This window comes from Ochotona princeps, chromosome 11 (genome assembly GCF_030435755.1).
Source record: "Ochotona princeps isolate mOchPri1 chromosome 11, mOchPri1.hap1, whole genome shotgun sequence".
In the NCBI taxonomy this organism is placed as follows: domain Eukaryota; kingdom Metazoa; phylum Chordata; class Mammalia; order Lagomorpha; family Ochotonidae; genus Ochotona; species Ochotona princeps.
In genome coordinates, this window is record NC_080842.1 from 41,163,296 (window position 1) to 41,171,454 (window position 8,159).

At 42.9% G+C, this 8,159-nt stretch overlaps 1 long non-coding RNA gene across 2 annotated transcripts; it reads right to left on the minus strand.

Moving 5' to 3' along the window:
• Positions 1–2,010: 2,010 nt before the first annotated feature.
• LOC131481449 (uncharacterized) lies at positions 2,011–6,986 on the minus strand. 2 transcript variants are annotated; one of them, XR_009246343.1, is made up of 3 exons: positions 6,908–6,986; positions 2,705–2,871; positions 2,011–2,269 (listed from the first exon to the last, which is right to left on the minus strand). It is a non-coding gene; the product is annotated as an uncharacterized LOC131481449 (long non-coding RNA). The 2 variants fall into 2 exon arrangements; XR_009246342.1 differs by having other exon boundaries at positions 2,011–2,871.
• Positions 6,987–8,159: the final 1,173 nt, after the last annotated feature.

Below are 8,159 nucleotides of genomic sequence, written 5' to 3' on the forward strand. Positions count from 1 at the left end.
TCTCCTTTCCCTTCTGCCAGCACCACCTGTCTTCCATTTGTCTCTGATGCATCTCATCCACTAGCCAGAGAACAGGTCCAGAAAACCTCGGTCATTCCTTTGAGCTCAGCTGTGGCTGTGTGCCTCCAGCTGAAGTTCCATCTGGAGCGAATGCTGCGGGCCAACTCCCCCTGTGAAGGCCATCTTTTTCCATTGTACCTCTCAGCCACACACACTCCAGGGATGGCTTGGACAGAGTTGGCTGCTGAGGACAAACAGTGTGCTTTTTCTTCCCGTAAGTCAGAGCTCTTTCAGAGCGCTCTTGATCTCTGTCTCTGGGGACACGATGCTGTGTTCAGTGCTGTAACTGACTGGGAGGATCCAGCCTGCCTTCATGGTACTTACTTTGTCTCTCTAGCAGTCAGAAAATGATAACCTTTTTACTTAATAATGCCCCCTGGGTAATAAAGTTATCCAAACCCTTCTCTAAAATATCTCAGTATGCCTGGTACTATTGTTCTGATTTTACAGATAATCAGAGAGGAGTGAAAATGATGCTACTGTGTTCACACAACAGGAGGTAGAGTTAGGATTGGAATTCAGGTTTTCTAAACTCAAAACCTGCCATTTTTCCCTTTCCCCATTTGTTAGCCTAATAAATTAATTTTATTTTTATTTATTTGAAAGGCTGAGTTACACCCCCCCACACACACAGGTGGGGTATCAATTTTCCATATGCTGATTCACTCCATAAATATCCACACCACTCATGGATGAGACCAACCTGAAGCTAGAACCTCAGAACTACATCTGAGTCTCCCATAGGAGTGGCATGGTCACAAGTACTTGAACCATCACTTGCTGCCTTCCAGGATGTGCATAAGCAGGAAAGTGTTTGGGAAGAGGGGAATCAATCCAAGCACTCTGAAATGGAAAAACAGGTGTTCTAAGCAGTAGTTTAGTCTGCTTTATCACAATACCATTCCCCTGACAAAGTCCTGTTCAGGAACTCTGCCTGCAATCTTTGACAAAAGGTGATATAACTTTCCATTTCACAACACACAAGATTTCGGATGGAAGACCACATTGTCTTACATTCCCTCTGGTTTAGCTAAGATTTATCCCAGACCATATTCTAAGAGTGAGCTTGAGAAATGAATAGTAGTCGAGAGAGAATCAGTGCTAGAGACTTCACTTCAGATGGGAGAAGAGAAGTCACTGAAAGGGGAAATGGGATGCAAATGTGAATTTTTGATATTATTGATAAATGGTGTGACCTGGTAGTTTGGTAGTTTTTGACGTTTCAAAAATTCCTTTGCTTGGCCTTCAAGGAGTTGATGTGAGTGGTAGCAAAACAGATACAAGTGGGGACTTTAGGCATTTTGCCCCAATTCTAAAGCACAGGCTGAATTCCAGGGTTACATGCTGACTTTAAAATTTACTCAAAAGTGGAGCATGGAGCAGCAAAGAAAGTCTTTATTGCCGTTGTTGTGTTCCTGGTACCCGGGCTATGCTACTTCAGCACCAAAGACAGCGCCTGAAGGACACTGGGAGGCTGAGCTGGGACCTCTGTTCCCATTTATACAGGGGTTCTGAAACTTTGATTCAATGTCCTTGGGAAGTTACACTGAAGACTGGAACCTGGGGTATTAGGAGGCTCAACATCCAGAGGTGTAACTCAAATTCCTTGGGTTTTTCTTTCAGCTTCAGAATTATTTCCATTGCAAGGCTATTCTTGGGAATTCAGATTTTTTTTCTTTCTTTTATTATTTTTTAGGCTGCCTGAGGCACTTGTCTAACCCTTTCTGCCCCCTTTGCCGCATTTTGCCATAAAGAGGAAGAGATGAGATCTTGTGGCACCTTTTTCCCCTCTTCCACAGAAATGAAATTAGGATTATACCCTTAAGTCTGGATGCATTACTTTTTCTTTTTTCTTTTTTTCCCAGGGACTCCTGGCTCTCCGATTTTGATGCAAAAACTGGCTAAATGGCCCTGGGTGTCTGGGAAAGTGTGGATGGACACGTAAGTATAATTGTCAGAGAATTGGATTCCAATTTATTTTTTATTTCCAGGAAGTACACAAAGAGAACTTGGGAGACACTATGCCTTCACTTCATGAAATATTTGAGATCAAGGTGAAACAACAGGGCCTGAGCTTTCTTGTGGAGCCCAGGGAAACTACAAGTGATGTAATGAAGACAAGTAGAGATTCTATGTCAGTGAAGTCCATTTTTAGCCCTGTGCAATCTTGAGCACATCACTGAACTTCCTGGAGCCTTGGGTTTCTCAACTGTAAAGGATGTGGCACCAAATTGCTATGTTATCTAAGCTTAATGGAATTATTTATGGAAAATTGTTTTGTTAACTGTAAAGTAAGATGTAACAATTAATAACAACAGTCCCCACAAACTCTTTGAGGGGGAAAGGATTGGCATTTCTGGTTTCCTAATCACTGTAGGCTATGAAAATATCTAATCATGCCCACCACAAATAGAGTGCAGACAGCAATGTCAGGCCAACTCAGGGGGAAATGTGTCATTCTGCTTTGAGTTGGTTGTTGCCTGTGAACTTGACTTTGGTTCTTTGTGTATCTGAAAAAAGTTCCTTTTCTTCCATCAATTTAATAAGCCAGGAACACTCACACTGGCAAACATTGTTTATCAAGCAGTCATGGTACTCCTGGAAAAAACTAGTCACACATGCCTTCCGTGTGTTCCCCACTCACCCTCAGACCTCTCAGAACCTTGCAGAAGCCTGTGGGTTTGTGTGAGTTACTCTCTGTTTCCACATCCTCCAGCTACCTTCATGCCACTTCTAGTCATCCACCACCACCACCTCTTTTGGATGACTTGCCCTTGTTTTACATTCTTCAGAAATATTGCTTCCTGTCACCTGGAAGAGAAAAGAAGCTCTATCAGGGATGGGTCTGTGAACAATATAATGCCTGTCAATATGCTTGTGTCAGGCAGTTAGCTCCCTGACAGTCAAACTGTTATGTCTGAGCCGGGGTTCTGATATAAAAACTCCATCTACCCTATCTTCTTTCCTGATAGAACCCCAGTTTTGGGCAAGCATCTTCCATACCTTACGTGGAAAGCTGACCTCACCTATAGGTCCAGTGTGGTTCTGAGTGGGCAATGGATATCCTTCATCTCTGCTGGAGGGTAGTGCTGCAAGATCTGTGGGAAAGGCTTCTCTCACAGTAAGAGCTATTCAAGGGCCTGAACAGTAACTATTGATGCCTGTCTCTTATTGCAACTAACCTCTAAAGATGACAAGACCGGGAGAGTAAAGGAACCTGGGTCTGATGCTACCAAGTCTCTGAGTCATTCCCTTCCCAATTGTGCATTATGCCTGGCTTTCCTGTTATGTGAGATAATAGAACTCTTCATTGATTGAATAGAAGTTAACTGTGACTGGCAACTAAAGCACTCAAATACATTCAGTTGCTGGTCAAGAACTAGATCTAGGACCTTTGTCATAAGTACAATCACAGACTTGACCTCTTCTTGGGCCCTACAAGTAAGTATCGCCAAAATGATCTCCTGAGCTCCTTAATCAAGCAGCATGTTCACCCCTGCCATTCCTAGCCACACATGTCAGATGGCATCAGGTGACAACAGTTAGAAGACATAGTCAGCCAGTTTTGTGAATTCTATCTTGTTAGGTGTTCAGATTCATTTTTAATCATAGCTTGTTCTATTTCCTCTAGGTACCATGCCTCATTTGCTAACTTAATTGCTTGATTTGTGCATATTTTTGTTTGTTTGTTTTGGAAGGAATGAGGCCCTTTAGTAGCATAGAATAGGGGTCTTTCAGGAAAGAGATTTTTGTCAAGTAGGAGAACTTTTTTTTCCTCTGTGGAATCCAGTTTTGAAGTCCAAGGTTCTGATTCCTTGGGAACCCCACTTATTAATCTTCTGCTAAGGAACATGTTGACAGCGTGCCGAGTCGGCTGTACTCTGAAGGACTCTCTGATACTCTCTCAGCTGACATAGTGATTTACTCCTCTTGGGTCTGGTGCGTTGTCTGTCTAACAGGAGTGGTAGAAAGTGCAGGCAGCCATGTTGTGAGACTGCTTCATTCTTCACACATGTGGGTGTGTGCTTGATAAGCTGCTTGATGGAAATTAGGAAGATGGGAGATCTGAAGGGATTAGCAAAGCCATAAGAAGATTAATTTCATACTACCAAAAGTTTGACATAATAATAAATTCTAGTTTAGAAATCAAATTGAGGGGCCAGTGTTGTGGTGCAGCACATTATGCTGCTGCCTGCAGTGCTGGTGTCGCTTATCAGAGCACCAGTCTGAATCAACTGCTCCATTTCTTTTTTTTTTTTTTGTAAGAATTACTTATTTTTATTGGAAAGGCAGATTTATAGATATAAGGGAGAAGGAGCTACAAAGGCAAAAGTCTTCCATTCACTGGTACACTCTCCAGCTAGCCACAATGGCTGGAGCTGAGCCAATCTGAATCCAGGAGCCAAAGGCTTCTTCCAGGTCTCCCATGTGGGTGCTGAGCCCCAAGGCCTTGAGTCATCCTCCTCTGCTTTCCCAAGCCACAAGTAGGGAGTTGGATGGGAAGGTGAGAGGCTGGGACATGAACCGGCACCCATATGGGATTCCAATGCGTGCAAGGTGAGGATTTAGCCACTGAGCCTTCACGCTGCGCCCAACTGCTCCACTCTTGATCTAGCTCCGTGCTGTTGTGTCTGGCAAAGCAGTCCAGCATGGACCAAATACTTGGGCTCCTGTCACTCATGTGGGAGAACAAAAGAGAGTTCCAGGGTCCGTTTTTCAGCCTGGGAAGCAAACAGTGAATGGGAGATTTCTCTTTCTCTCCCCCTCTCTCTTTTCTTTCTCCTTTAAGTGAATAAATAAATATTTTTAAAAATGTTTAAACAAGAACTCCTGTTGAGAAATTTCTTAGTGTGAGTTTTTGTGAGAGAAGCACTGAGGTGTTTTCCCTGTTCTTGGGGTGGAGTAGTTCTTAGCCTGGTGGAAAGATGATAGAAACAAACTCTAAAAAAATAATTGAATGGGGGCCCTGTACAGTAGCCTAGTAGCTTAAGTCCTCACCTTTCACATGCACGGATATCATCTGAGTACTGGTCCATATCCCAGCTGCTCCACTTCCCATCCAGCTCCCTGCTTGTGGCCTGGAAAAGCAGTCGAGGACAGCCCAAAGCCTTGGGATCCTGCACCTGTGCAGGAGACCCTGAAGAAGCTCCAGGCTCCTGGCTTCAGATTGGCTCAGCACCGGCCGTTGCGGCTACTTGAGGAGTGAACCAGCAGATGGAAGATCATTCTTTCTGTCTCTCCCTCTCTCTGTAAATCTAACGTTCCAATCAAAATAACTAAATCTTTTTTAAAAAATAGTTGAATGGAAGATGTGAGTCATTGTTTAGCACACAATAGAAGAGTTATCATAAAATGGTTTTTCATTGATTTTCAGACTTTTAAATGAACTCTGCAAAATAATAATCTAGGAAAGAATTTGAAGTTCCAAGGAATTTCAAGTTTATAGAAGCTATGGCAATAATTTCACTATCATCACTGTCATCATCATTGTTATTACTATTGCTACTGTGACAAAAAACAGTCTGTTAACTGATCATCTACTATAAAAACTAGTTCTGGGAGTAAACCGTAGTTGCTTAGTTGTCACAGTACTGTGTGAAGCATTATCCAGAACTGATAACAGTGAAACTGAGAATTAGACTGAATTTTGGTAACCGTTGTGTGGAGACAAAATTCACACATCATATTATTCACTCATTTAAAGCACGCAATTCAGTGGAATTTGGTATTAATCAAGTTGAACAAGCATCACCACTATTAATTTTAGAAATTTTCATTACTCTTCTCCTCACATCCATTTCTCTCCAAATCTCTAAGACCCTCACTTAGGAATTTTAAATCAAGCTTACTGGGTAATAAGGGTTTTATGAAGTATGAAAATGTATAGGACTGATGCTGTGGTGTCATGGGAAAACTTGCTGCCTACAGAACTGGCATCCTATATTAGTACAAGTTCAAGTCCCAGCTGCTTCACTTCCCATCCAACTCCCTGCTATCATGCCTGAGAAAGCAGCAGCAGATGGCCCAAGTACTTGAGCCCGTGTCACCCAGGTAGGAAAACTGGATGAAGTTCCCGCCTCCTAGCTTTGGACTAGCCTAGCCCCAGCCATTGCGGTTTTCAAATAAATAGGTAGAATTTTATAAAAAGAAAGTTTACAACTGATCTATTACCGTGTTCCTTAGTTCCCCAGGCCCTACTGACTTTGTGACTGAGTTTGACAAAACTGGTAAGTAGATAGTAAAGTCTAAATATGTAGATGAATTCCTGAATGAGCTCTTATTTAATAATGTCCATTGAGCTCATTTTTTTGAGTTTATTGGCTGAGCTAGGAAGTTGTAGAAGTATTCTCCAAGGGCATTTCTCTCTTCTGTGTTTGTATGTGCCCAAGGGTGGGGCTGTTGGCAATTTCTAATAAAATTTCTTCTGCAATTTGGGCTGAGAGCAGGGAGTGCTGATTCACAGATGACTAAACAAACACTACTTAGCATCCTGGGCCTCACTTCCAAATTGGAAAGCTGGTTGCTAAACAGCATGCTACAAAAGTGAGGGCAGTCTTTTCTCTTTTCATCACTGAGTAGTTGAGCCAAGCTGGACATTGGTATAAATTCAATTACAGAACTCCCAACAGAGTCCTCTGTATATTGAGAGCCGGTTAATAAGACTTCAACTAAATATAAAAACTTGGTGAATCTGCAATGTGGAATTCCAAGTGGAATGTTCAAGTTCAAAATTCAAGCACTGGAATACAAAAGTATAAAGCAAGGACTAGAAATCTTCAAAAACCTTATTTACTGTAAAAGCCCTGACACTGAGAGAATATCAAGTAGCTTGCCACAAATCCCACACCTTCTTAAGTGGAGGGAGAGCTGATCTTTGAAACCAAGTCAGCCGGATTCCAAGGGGACGTTTTTCCTGCTACTGTCCTAGTGTAAGAGGAAGAAGTAAAGTCACAGAGTGTCACAGTCCATTCAGGATGTTGTAACAAAATGTCATACACTGGTATGGTGTCTCAAAGCCAACACAAACTGATTTCCTGCAGTCCAGAGGCTGGAAGTCTCAGTTTATAGTGCCCATACAATGGGTGTGTCTAATGACAGCTGCTTCGTGTCTCATAGCTGATGCCTTCTTGTTGTTTTCTTGTGGGGGTGGGGGAGGAGGGCTAAACAAGCTCCTTGGGATCTCTTTTATTAGGGAAACTAATTCCATTCTAACAGCTGCACCTTCATGGTTTAATCATTTCTCAGGGCTCCAACTCTTAATATCATCTCTTTGGGATTAGGATTTATTTTTGAAAGTTTATCTATTTGAAAAAGAGAGTTGAAAGTTAGAGTGAGACCATCCAGAAAGTCACTGCCTGATTGCTCACAGTAGCTAGGGCTAGATCACACTGAACCCAGAAGCAAGGGGCTCTATCAAGACCTCCCAGGTGGGTGGCAGGGACCCAGGTACGTGGCCAGCACCTGCTTTCTCCTAGCGTTTGCTGATGGGTGGAAGCTGGATTGGAATTGGAGGTGGCCCTCATACCAGGTGATCTTTAATATGAGATGTGGACATTCCAAGTGGCAGCTTAACATACTACTGTACTACAATACCCACACCGGGGGTTAGAATTTAAACATGAATATTTGAAGTATACTAACTCTCAGACCAAGAGAGTGAATGACAAGCAAGTGTTCTCTGAGCATCTTACAGGTGCGTGGAAATAGTCCTTTCTGGCAACAAGACAGGTGGCCCAACATCTAGAGCTATTTTGAAAGGGTAATAAAATGCCTTGCCTTTTGCTCATGCAGTCCCTTCTGGGCTTCTGTTTGCTTCACTGCAAAGTGAGAGGGGGAGGGATAGGACCAGGAGCAGTGATGCCCCTTCAGCATTAATAGTCTACAGACCTTGCAACAGATTTATTTCCTGATTTCTCATACTTGATGGAGCAAGCCAACACCCTCAAATAAACTCCCAGATACAGGTCCTAATGTCAGTAGTGTGATGTCTTATCTGTCATGCCAGGCAGGAGGAGGGGGAAGAGGGCGAGAATGCAGGTGCCCGGGTTAGGGTTGTGATGCACAGGTCTGACCCTGTAGAGAACTCTGTCTCTTCTATG